Source organism: Lygodium microphyllum, unplaced genomic scaffold (genome assembly GCF_053477565.2).
Source record: "Lygodium microphyllum isolate KBCC unplaced genomic scaffold, Lygodium_microphyllum_v1.1.10 scaffold_35, whole genome shotgun sequence".
NCBI lineage: Eukaryota > Viridiplantae > Streptophyta > Polypodiopsida > Schizaeales > Lygodiaceae > Lygodium > Lygodium microphyllum.
Window position 1 is genome coordinate 568,584 of NW_028229518.1, and position 12,006 is coordinate 580,589.

The following is a 12,006-nucleotide window of genomic DNA, read 5'->3' on the forward strand; positions in this document are numbered from 1 at the left end:
CATTGCAACAATGTGCAGACATTCATTGTCTTCTTTCTCTTTGTTGTTAAACAACAGTTGTTGCTCATGAAGCTGCAAACCAATTTCCTGAGCCAACAACCACTTTAGGTCACCAAAGGTTACTTGAGCTGGAATTGTGATATCATGCTGATAAGCCCCATGCGACACCTTCACTTTTATTAGAGGGCCGCAGACAATGGAAATAGATCTGTGGAAGGATCTCTTCTCTAAACCAGCATGCCACCAGGCTGTAGCTCCCAATCGATGGCTTCTTGGCCTTCTTGCATGCCACCATTGCACAAAGGCTTGGCTAGACTCGCTTTTGGTGTCTGCATGTGAGCTTTGTCAGAGTCTCTCTGGCGGGCATGCTTAGTGTATGTGACAGCGTCACGGATAACATTCTCCAGAAAGATCTTGAGAACTCCACGAGTTTCTTCATAGATGAGGCCACTTATACGCTTCACACCACCCCTGCGAGCAAGCTGACAGATGGTAGGCTTGGTGAGACCCTGAATATTATCACGAAGGACCGTGCGGTGGTGCTTCCCACCTCCCTACCAAGCCCCTTGCCTCCTTTGCCCCTTTCAGACATGGATGTCTATTTGAACTCGAGTCTGCGAGACTGAATCTGCTTGACTCTTCTGTGTGATTGGAATAGAGTAAAAGAGGTCTTTCTCAATGGCTCCCAAGTCCTTATTGAGTAAGAAATGCTTAGATGATGATGGTGATAATGATGAGAAATTGGGCAGAGATTGAGAGGAACCAAGAGAGGTTGGAGAGGCAGTGCCATGCCTGACTGGGCTTTGATACCATGACAAAGATGTGGATCTAGAGCATGGCTATGGCAGCTTGTAGACATAGACTGAACTCATGATGACATTGACCAAGGATTGAAGACCAAATGTTACACAAGTGAATTAGGTTCCAAGATGGAAGCTTGGACTCATAAATACATTCTTGTGTAAGGAGACAATGACACAAATACTTGATAGAAAGAGACAAGTACTATTGCATTATCATATTATGTGCAAGTGATAGTCAAGCACATTATTTTATAGAGTAGCTTGGTAGAACTTTACATCCACTGTGCCTATGGGATCTGTCTTTCTTCCTAGAATAAAATGCATCTTCCTAGCCTAGCTGTTCCATACAAAGGGGCATACACAGGGTTTGATTGGCAGATTCTCAACAATTCTTTCCTACTCTCATGGCTCCTTTACATGTGCCTTTTCATTTACAACTTGCGTAGGAGGGAGCCTAGTGCTCTTTTACAAAGGGCTAAAATGTGCTTTATTTCTTACGTGCCTTGTTCTTGATTTTTAATTTTTTTTTCACACTTCTTAGTCTTGTTTTTCTAGTGGGTTGTCTTTTTATGCTCTTTCTTTCTTCTTGTTAACCCTCAAAATCACACAAGGTGCAAAGAAGACATAAGAAGGAGAGTTTATGCTTCTCCCTATTGTTTCTCCTTGCTTTTAAAAAATGATTCTGTATGTTAGTTTGAGTCTCCGAGAGTGTTCTCTTCCTTAAAAACATACACTCTTTTAGCCCCTTTACTTTTGCTCAAAAGAAAATTAGAATCTTCTTTTTCCACTCTATGTTTTCCATTCTCCTTATGATTTTTAAATCTCAAAAATATTTTTGTCTTTACATGTAAGGTTTAATGCACTTGTGGTGTCAGATTAATATGCCATAAAATTGTAGAATAATTAAATTTTTTAGATGAACACATATACACTTTTTTTTGTCTTCAACATTGAACAGTCCTATTTAAATTGGGTGGATTTTTTTATATTTTAATGTTATGAGTTAAATTTTACTAAGTACCATTATGTTTAACAATGTGTAAATGTGTAAATTTGAAAAGTATTTATATTTCATTAAGAAAATCACATGTAAACACTTGTCACATATTAGTTAAGCTATTTAAAATATGGATTGTTTTTATTGAATCAAATTGTATACATAAATTGTTTATTAAAGTGGACTGAGTAATGGGGACATTACATCCTCCCTCCGTTTAAGAGAAATTGAGATGTCCTTATCTCAAGAGGAACTGGGGACACTACAAAGTGGATTGAGTAATGGGGACATTACATCCTCCCTCCCTTAAGAGAAATTGAGATGTCCTTATCTTGAGAGGAATTGGGGACATTACATCCTCCCTCCCTTAGAGAAATTGAGATGTCCTTACCTTGAGAGGAACTAGAGATATTCTTTCATAAGGGTTGCCTCATCGATCTAAGTGGCATCCTTCTCAGGATAATCCTTCCATTGTATAAGGTATTCCCTTAGGATCCGATTCCTTAGATATTATTCCCTTGTCTCCAAGATTTTCTCAAGTTGTATTTCCAAAATTCCTTGGGCACGCAAAACATTTTACTTATCATTAAGGTTCAATACATATGGCTTGGGAACGTTTAGGCAAAATATACTATGGATTTTTAGATTTGTAGTACATTAACCTAAGATTTTTATATCTTTCCAAGGATAGTGAACTCTTTTCATGTCTCACCTTTAGGCTAACCATGCCATCTTTCTTAAAATTCATATGGATATTTTAATATCTATATAGGTATCCATCTTCTCTATCTCATATTTATATCAACTTGCATGAAAATACATGTTTAAGGGTCTTATGATAAGTCACCAAGTGAACCTTCTTTCTAATAGATATTATTGCCATAGTTTTAAGGCATGGATCACTACAAATGACTAAAGATCATGAGTAGCACAATTTGACTCATAATGCTTTATCTTCCTTGAAGTATAGGCTATAAATCTCCCTTTTTATATTAGTACTTCCCTGATTGCTAGCCCACTTGTATGAGCGAGTGATTACTTTGAATGCTTGAGTGAAGTTGGGGAGTTTTAGTACTAGGGGGTAGTACTTATATCTTCTCTAAGCTTATTGAAGCTCTCTTGATGTTAAATTACCTATATGATAATATTATTTTTCTTCAAAATATTAGTTAGGTGTGCTACTATGAGGGAATACTTTTATATGAAGATTCGATACCATCATGTCACTCCCAAGAATCCTCAAATTTTTCTTGACTGGCTTAGGTCTAGAATGTATTTCACCTTTGTAGGTTCTACTAAGATCCCATCAATAGAGACAAAATGTATCCTAGGTATTCAATTTTTTTGGTGAAGAATATACATTTTCTCTTCTTGGCATATGGTTGATTTTCACGGAGGGTTCGTAATACGATCCTTAGATGATTTTCACGGTCATTCAATGATTTGGAGTGTACCAACACATCATTAAACTCTACTAGCACAAAATCATCTAGATATGGTCAAAATATATCTAGCGTTAGTTGGTTGAATGTTGCACATGCAATAATCAATCCAAATGACCAAGAATTCACCATGATTATATCTAATGATGAAGGTGTTGTTTGGAATATTTTATTTGTTGATTCAGATTTGATAATATCTATATATTAATATAATTGAAAACACATTTCCTCCATCTAGTTGGTCTAGAAATTCATCTATACTAGGTATAGGATACTTATTCTTGACCATTACTTGATTTAGTCCTCTGACGCCAATGCAAAGTCTAAGAGATCCATCTTTCTTCTTTTGGAAAAAGACAAGTGTACCCCAAGATGAATTGCTTAGATAGATGAATCCTTGCTCAACCAATTGCCTCCACTTTTCCTTAAGCTCAATGGATTTAAGTATTAATATTTTGTATGATTGTTAGGACATTGGTTTAACTCTAGGAATCAACTCTATCTCATGATGAACTTCTCAATTTAGGGATAGTTGAGTTAGCTCTTTCAAAAAGAGTAAAGTCATTGATTGAGGAAGATATTGAGTCTTCTTTAGTCTTTTTGACCTTATTCAATTAGATCATATACATTGGTTACTCTTTTCTCAATCCTTTTCAAAGTTGTTGGCTATGGCTAGTTGGAGTTTGGTTCTCCCAACTCTTCCATATGCTGTCATAATGTTCCCTTCAAAGTCTTGGAAAATCACCTCCTCTTCGATACATAGAATTTGATATTTATTCTTCTTAAGCCTAAGTTATAGTTATAGCACCCCAAAGGTATAACTTGAAACTCAAATTCATGCACTTGGCTATCTAGTTCAAATTCTATTTTTCCTATAGTTTCAATAGAGTAAATTATTTTCCACTAGCCAATTCTACTACCTATTTCTTCATTTCCCTAGATTCTAGATGCAATCTTCTAATTGTCTTTGGTACAAGAAAATAATAAGTAGCTCCATGGTCAATCAAAATTTTGAATGGCTTATCCTTATGAGTTGCTAAGTTTAAATGACAAAGCATTGTTGATTCTTTCCTTTATTCTCAATGACAGCATGTATGCATCCACCTTCAATTTCCTCACCTAGGGTGCATTCTTCTAGTTGACCTATCATTGTGTTTACTCGAGCTCCGGTTGCTCTCCAACATCCACAGTGTTGGCTATTGTTACCATTTCCATGGCATCTACCAATTGTAGGATTGGGGGATTTGAGGATCATTTAGATAGTTGGCTTTCATATGTTGAATCCTTCTACACTGATAACACTTTCTATGCCTATCATATTCCCTTCCCATGGTTCAGATAGTTTATTCCATAGTTTTTTTTCAAATTCAGTAATGAAATCTTTAGCACATATGACAAGTACTTAAAAAAAAAAGCTGTATTTCATAATACACACATATAACCATCACTCCATAGAGTTGTATAAATCCATTGTTAATTGATTATAAGTTTGGAGTAGAAAAAATAGAGAAAATGGCCAAGAGGCAAAGAAAAAAAAGAGAGAAACAAATCAAAGAAGGGTATCAATGAAATTTCAAAAAAATTAAAAATTTGAAAAAGCATAGGGAGCAATAAATGGCTTAGGATTGTGCTAACATTGTAATATCACATGGCCTAAAGGGCAATGATATAAAAGTAATTTTTTCTAGAGTGCTAGGTGCACTCTCATTTAAATTGTAAATTAATGCCATTTAATGGCATATGATGGAGTGAGTCAGGACTCTTTTATGAAATTTATATAGTCTAAAGAGTCTCAAAATCCTGAACATGAGCTTGAGAGGAGCTATGGGCAGCACAAACACCCATGAGAATTAGGCCCTACCCAAATTTTAAAATCCAAAAGATCATATATGAGGTTGTGTAAGAATTTCGATGATTGGTAATCAAAAGCTTATCTCTTTTCTCCTTCTTTGTGTTGACTCTATTTTAAGAGCTTTCTTTGTTCATGCAAGCTATTCTATGTGACAAGGAGTGTTTCTTGAATAAGTTTACGCATTTCTCTTTTGCTTCTTACCCACAACTCCATATATTCTTCTCTCCTTCTTGGGTTTTCTTAGTTTGAGAAGTAGAGAGGCATAGATTATGTGATAGGAGCTTGAGAGGTAGAGGGGGCTTGAGAGAGTGTGTGAGTGTGTGCATCTTCTCAACTTAGAGGAACTAGTGAGGAGCTGCAACCTTGCATGGAGTTTGTGGGATTGAAGGACATTGAGTTTGTGAGTGCATGGTCGATGGGATCATCTAAGCTTAGGAGCTCATCAACAAACACAGACTATAGCAATTAGTGAGTTTTCTCACTTTGTCTATTTATTTGATTCATTCTACTTGCTTGAGGATTGGGTAGGGGTAAATGGTAGGAGATCTTGTAGGGTGGGAGACTATATGATATATTGACTAGAGAGAGCAGATGATTGATATGCATGCTTTCGTGTAGATTTAACACGCAGGTGAAGTGCACCTACATTTTGGTTTCATTTTTGAGACATGAAGGAATCTTTTTAGTTGAGTCTTTGATAATAGGCAATGTGGGTAGAATATGTCAAGCTTAAGTAAGATGGGCTTTCTCACCATGATGGTCTTGATGCAAAAACCTCATACTTCATTAGCTAGGAAGAGGGATTGGAAGAAAATCGATCCATAGTTCTTTGTTATTTTTTTACTTTCTCAAAGTAGGATTGTATTTTTGAAAGATTAAGTAGATTAGGTAAAATTTCCTATTTTCTTCGTAAAAAATATAAAAAATTCAAAAATATAAGCGTATGTTGGGTGAGGTGTTTGGCTGTAACTAGGTAGGTGCAGTCAACACTAGCGGACCCATAAAGGCATTTGGTGTATGAGTGTATTGATATCACTTTTTGGAGCTAAAAAACTTTTGAATGAAGCATTAAAATATGATCAATTTTCTATAGTAACTCAAATTTTGTTGAGTTTCTGATGATTTTTGGAAAAGCTTTTAGAAGTAGTAGATCCCGCAATAGTAGGAACATTGTTTAACAAGCAACTACATTGTTTGAGTGAATTAAGAAAGTGTAAGAATGACACGAGTAATGCTAAAAAAAATATGACTTTTATTTGAGGATTTTAAAGAAAATTTTAAAATTTTTATGTGTTACATTGAACAAATCATAGTAGTTGGTTCACCTATGACTAGTTAGTCGTCGGGGGTGCTAGCTCATAAAGAGGTGATTTGAATTGCTTTTGAAGTGATTGGATCATGGATGAGACTCTTTGATGTTATCTAAGTTTCTTGCTAAATATATTCTAAAATTTGATGCATTGATAAAAATTTAGAGGTTTGACATAGACATGGTCCAACTACCTAGGAGCGAATCAACTAGCTAATAATGTCAACTATTTGAGAGACTCTTGATTAGGGTATTGATTATGGGTGCAGCAATAGAAAATTGCCTCAAAGGACCCTACACAATGGAAGGGGAAGGGAGTATAGATAGCTCCCTCTCCAACAAACCTATCACAAAAGTGGCTCATGTAGAATAATCCCCAACAAAGATGGTCAGCTCAGTGAAGAAAATGTGGGTCTTGACTCTAAAAAGGCAATAAATTGAGAAGAGAGGAAAGTCCAAGTCAGGAACATATAGGGCCTCAAAAATGGAGCTTGATGGATGGTCAGATAATAGAGGCAAGGTGCCAACACCACTAATAGGGACCAAAGAAATGTCATAAGCAGTGATGATACCCTCTGATGGACAGAGATATTGCAACAAATCACCTCGGGAGTCATAAGACTCAATACACCACTGTCAAAGAGCCAAGGCTACTCAAAAGACAAGAAAGGTGAATAAGGCTCCTCCAAAATGTATAGAAATACGAACTTGATGGTAATAGCAGGTGATGAAGTAGAGATAGACAAAGGCTTCGATGTAGATCCACCCTTCACTCCTAGATAAAGGTGAGGGCATATCCTCTAGCTCTTTTCCTTAGGATGAAAGGTCTTTCCACAATGAGGACATGTGGAATATCCTCTACGCTTCCTGAAAAAATCTATATTAGAGTTGAAAGATGACTCTAGCTTCTTCCTCTTCCCTTTCTTCTGCTTGGCTTGTCATGTACTTGTAGATAAAATCACATAAGCATGGCCATGTGCATGGGCTCCACAAGAAACTAGCTCACTATGACTTGCATCTTGCACACACACCAATGGGAGTAGCTTCTCCCAAGTGATTTTTTTGGCTATGAGAAGTGAGAAGATTGGTGTGGAACACATTATATATTGGTGATAATGGAAGATGTGAGAGAAGTGTCACAGCTAGGTCATGTGAACAAATGTCTATACCAAGGAATGAAAGCTCATCCCAAATCTCCTCCATCTTGTGGATGTGATATCTCATCATAGGGAAATTTGCGAGAGAAAAAGTTGTTGGAGCTTCAACTCAAGATATTATCAATGCCAAAATGTTTGGATCCAAAAGAGAGATATCAATCTCCTCCAAATCTCTGCAGTGGCGCAAATACATTGAACATGCATGAACACAAAATCTGTACAAATCAATAAGAGAAAAGAGCGGGCTCTCCAACCGATCCCATAAAGCTACCGAATCCATAATCACACCATCATGAGGATCCACGATAGGTCAGGGTATAGGGACTATAACAATCCCAAATGTCATAGTCATCAAGGAGGCACTCCATGCGGCACAACCATAGAGGGTAGTTCGTCCCATCTAGCTTGTCAGATGCAAAGAGAGAGGGTAGGACTAGCACCTACTCAAGAGATGCCATCAATGCCAATTGAGGACTAGAAGCTCTAGAAGAATATACTGGGAAAGAGTAATAAGATGGTGGTTCGTCCTAAAAGATTTCGAACCACTCCCCCATAACATACATGTTAGCCATAGATGTCCTTCAATAAAGCACTTGCAAGAAAACAAAAGAAGATGCTACCATTAGAATAAAGGGGACCAATAACAGGTGTCCTCAAGATAATTGGGGTCTGTCAGACTATGGTACAAAAGTAAACTTATTGAGGCAAGCTAGATGGGGAGTATTCAATGTCGAAGGAAACACACAATTCTAGGTAGAGAAAGGGAGCATTAAATCCAGAGGAAAATATATCTTCAACTTGAAAACATAGCCAAGGGGTTGGTCAAGGACCAGAAGTGCCCGAAAAGAAAGTCCCTACAGTAAAGATGAATCTATCCCAATGTTGGCTTGCTATGGAGGCCACCCAGACAAAAAAGAAGTCACCCTAGTCAACACAAACTAACTAGTACAAGAATGCAACAAAGAAAGAAGTATGTTTGCTTGTAAACAAGCCGCCCAACAGAGAACAGGTGCCACCTAGCCTACAAATGTACCACCCAAGAGGACCGATAAGTTGCCTATATAAGACATACATGTAGGGATTGCCTGCACAAAAACACAAGTAATGCAGGGTCTAGTTCTATAGCATATGTGTTGGGGGATGCTTGTAGAAAACATGTCTGTTTTGGTGTCATCCAACTAATGGAATGGTCGCCCTACCTATTTCATGTGCCTCGATATAATATTGGTATGGCCCAACCTACTAGAGCCCACCCAAGAGCCAAACACAAATCTACCCTTGTAAATGCAACCTAAAAAAGGGGATGGAAATAGGCCACCCTACCCTAGTTGACACAAAGTGCAAGGTTTTAGCACGGTGGTGATGATGCTTGGTAAGTTTTGTTGTAGACAACATGCTCTTCTTCAAGATCTTTGGCTTCCACACATGGATTTGATACACTAGAGAGTGCTCAACAACGGAAAGAGAAAAGTGAACATGGAGAGAAGAAGGAGACAAAGAGAGAACACAAGAGAGAGAAGGAACAATGTGACTGCAATGGTGGCTGAACATACAAGGTTGTAACATTTAGCCCCAACACGTAGCTCTATGTGTTAATGTGGGTGCCAAATATGGTAGTAGGGGGATGAGAGAAGGAGGAGGGATGGTTGATCATGAAGGATCAATGATCGATAATCAATAATGAAAGGGGAAGGCTAGGCTACCTGTATATAGGCCAAAAAGAGGAAAAATCCTACATGTGGTCAAACCCCCAAAAAGTAGCCAAAAGTGTACCAAATGAAATGCACTAATGTGCCCTCCATCTAAAGTGTCTAAAACACATAAAATGACAGACACATACAATGTCAGACTTCTAGTGTCCTCATTTGAGGCTCATAGGTAGGAGATGACCACACAAGGCACACATGACTTCTAACATATACTCCCCCTATTTTCCTCTCCATTATGCCCTCTACAAGTAGGTCTTGTATCTTAGTCAAGAATAGCCTACAAGAGGTGCAATTTTCACTAAATTCCAATCTTAGCTCCACAATAGTTCAACAACCATCCAACCCTCTCCATAATATAATTTACATTCTACACTTACTCTCAACCTAACCCCCTACATGCAAGCAAGTTCACAACTCAATTTTAAGCACATCGAGTCTTCTTCATGCAAGAGGGAATAGTTTGTATGTAAAACTCCTAAGTCATATCTTGTTTGATGATTATTGTCATAGATCTCCTATAGGGTTACTTTAATCAAGAAATATTTGTATACTAATATCTACCCTCAAAGCCACATGACAATGGGGAGGGGTAAACATGTTGCACTTTTTTTTTACTAGCCAGAAGAAAGGCTCTTGTTAAAATTCTACAATCAAGGTTTTTTGCATAAGAGAACTAGTTGTGTAGAGAAATATAGAGTTTTTATAGCACTTTCTTGAATGAGATGTTAGTCTTTTATCAAGTTATCTCATAATCAATACTGAATCATTGAGAAATGATGAAAGATTCAATTTCTTTTAAGTAACACAACAATGTAGTTGGGGCTTTGAAGGGTTTGGAAGAGAAAAGAAGTTGCAAAATTTTATGAAGGGTATTTAGCCCTAGTTCAACAAGGGTAAATATATACTTACATGAGTTATAGGGACAAGATGGATATCTACATTGTGAAGGTTGGACATTTGGTTATGAGTATACACCTTTGTGGCACTAATAGAGTATGTGGCTTACTTTTTACCATATGATTGGGGGCTTATAGGAACAACTGTTAGTTATATTTTGAGCCTTAGGTTGGATTTACTAAGGTAAATGGGCCATCTAGAGGCATGGCAATGACCATGGGTATGAGAAGAGGTGTGCATGGATTCGAATGCTGATCAAGAAAGAGCAAGTCTATCACTTTGTTTAGTTGGTGATGTGAAATCGTAAAGATTTTGAAGAAATCACTATGCATGAGGATGAGTCAATGCACTCCATAATGGACCAAATCACAATGATCTTGAGGACAGTGTAGGTTGCAAACAAGCTAGAAAATCAATGTAAGGGGCATCAGTAGTGGCTTATGTCATGGAGATGTCGATGGTGGCGACCATGACAGTTTGACATTCTTCCTTCTCCCTTTTAGCTATTTTGGGCACAACGATAGACATAAATTTATCCACTTATTTCTCACCCTCAACAAAAACCTTATTCATAATAAAGCTCTAGGGATTCCTCTCCAAAAGCAATAATATTCAAAGGGGGAGACATCTACTTTATGAAGGTTCATAAAAGCTTCGTTAAATGCATGTGCTTCATAAGACTACACTTTGGTCTTAATTGAAGAAGCCTTATCTCTTGTTTTGTTATTTTGATGGGTCCGGTTACTCATTTTTTGTATGAAGGTAGGAGATGGGTGTCTTAATCCCAATTTGTAGCTCTAATTTGGTGGCTGAAGAAGGCGGAATTCGCTTTAGAAGTCCTAAGGAGGTGTTCTTCTCAAAAGGAAGAAGCTCTAAGACTTCTTGTGTCACTATCAAGATTTCAAGAAAACCTGATCCCATGGGAAACTTTGGTTTGTGTAAACAAGCTCACGTATTATAAAGTTTGTTTAGAATGATAGGTCCAAATGTGTATGTCGAAGGCACTTACTTTGAAATCCTCTTTGAGTCTTGTTCCCCTTATCATTGTTTTATTATAATAAGTCCCACCAATCTTCCTAATGGCATTATTGATGTAATATCCCATCCTTCGAAAGCTTGAGAATAAGTTTTTCTATAAGGAACTTGTGAGATTCAACATAAAATATTTCTAAAGGTAAATATTAAAAAAAAACTTGCTATTCTGATTTCCTTCTTACTACAAGTGATTGTTGTATTGGCATTAGAGATGGAAGTACCATCTAGATTTCTCAGTGGAAGGCACTACTTGACCCTTGGTTTGTATCAAAATGTCTACAAAGTGTGCATTTTGAACTTGAAAAACATGCATTGTTGAAGATAAAATTTCATTGCTCATAACTAATAAACTTAAGAGGCTTAAGTCTTACAATGTATTGAAAGTAAGGTTTCCTATCCTTCTTTCGAGGTCACATAGGGAGGGGGAACATGATTTAGTAAAAGCTTGTTATGTTATTAACCCATCCTTTGTAAGCTCCTTCAATAGTACAATATAATCTATAATATGCAATAGCCCATTGACATCCAATAATATCCCGAGTAATTCACTATATGTATACCCTCTATAGCTTCACATATGTTCAAATCCTATTCATAGATATCCTTAGCTGTGAATATTTCCTTCATAAAACATATCCCTTTTCTATTCAATTTGTAAGTAACCCCTTTATATGTGACCCTTCTATATGTAAAAAACGTGTAAAAATGGTATTTTAAAAATCCCTTATGTTGGACCCACGTAATACATACATACATACATACATACATACATACATATATATATATATATATATATATATATATA

The 12,006-nt window shown here is 36.9% G+C and overlaps 1 pseudogene; it reads right to left on the reverse strand.

Annotated features, from left to right (window-relative positions):
- Positions 1–227: 227 nt before the first annotated feature.
- Positions 228–592, reverse strand: LOC148009166 (histone H4-like; annotated as a pseudogene).
- Positions 593–12,006: the final 11,414 nt, after the last annotated feature.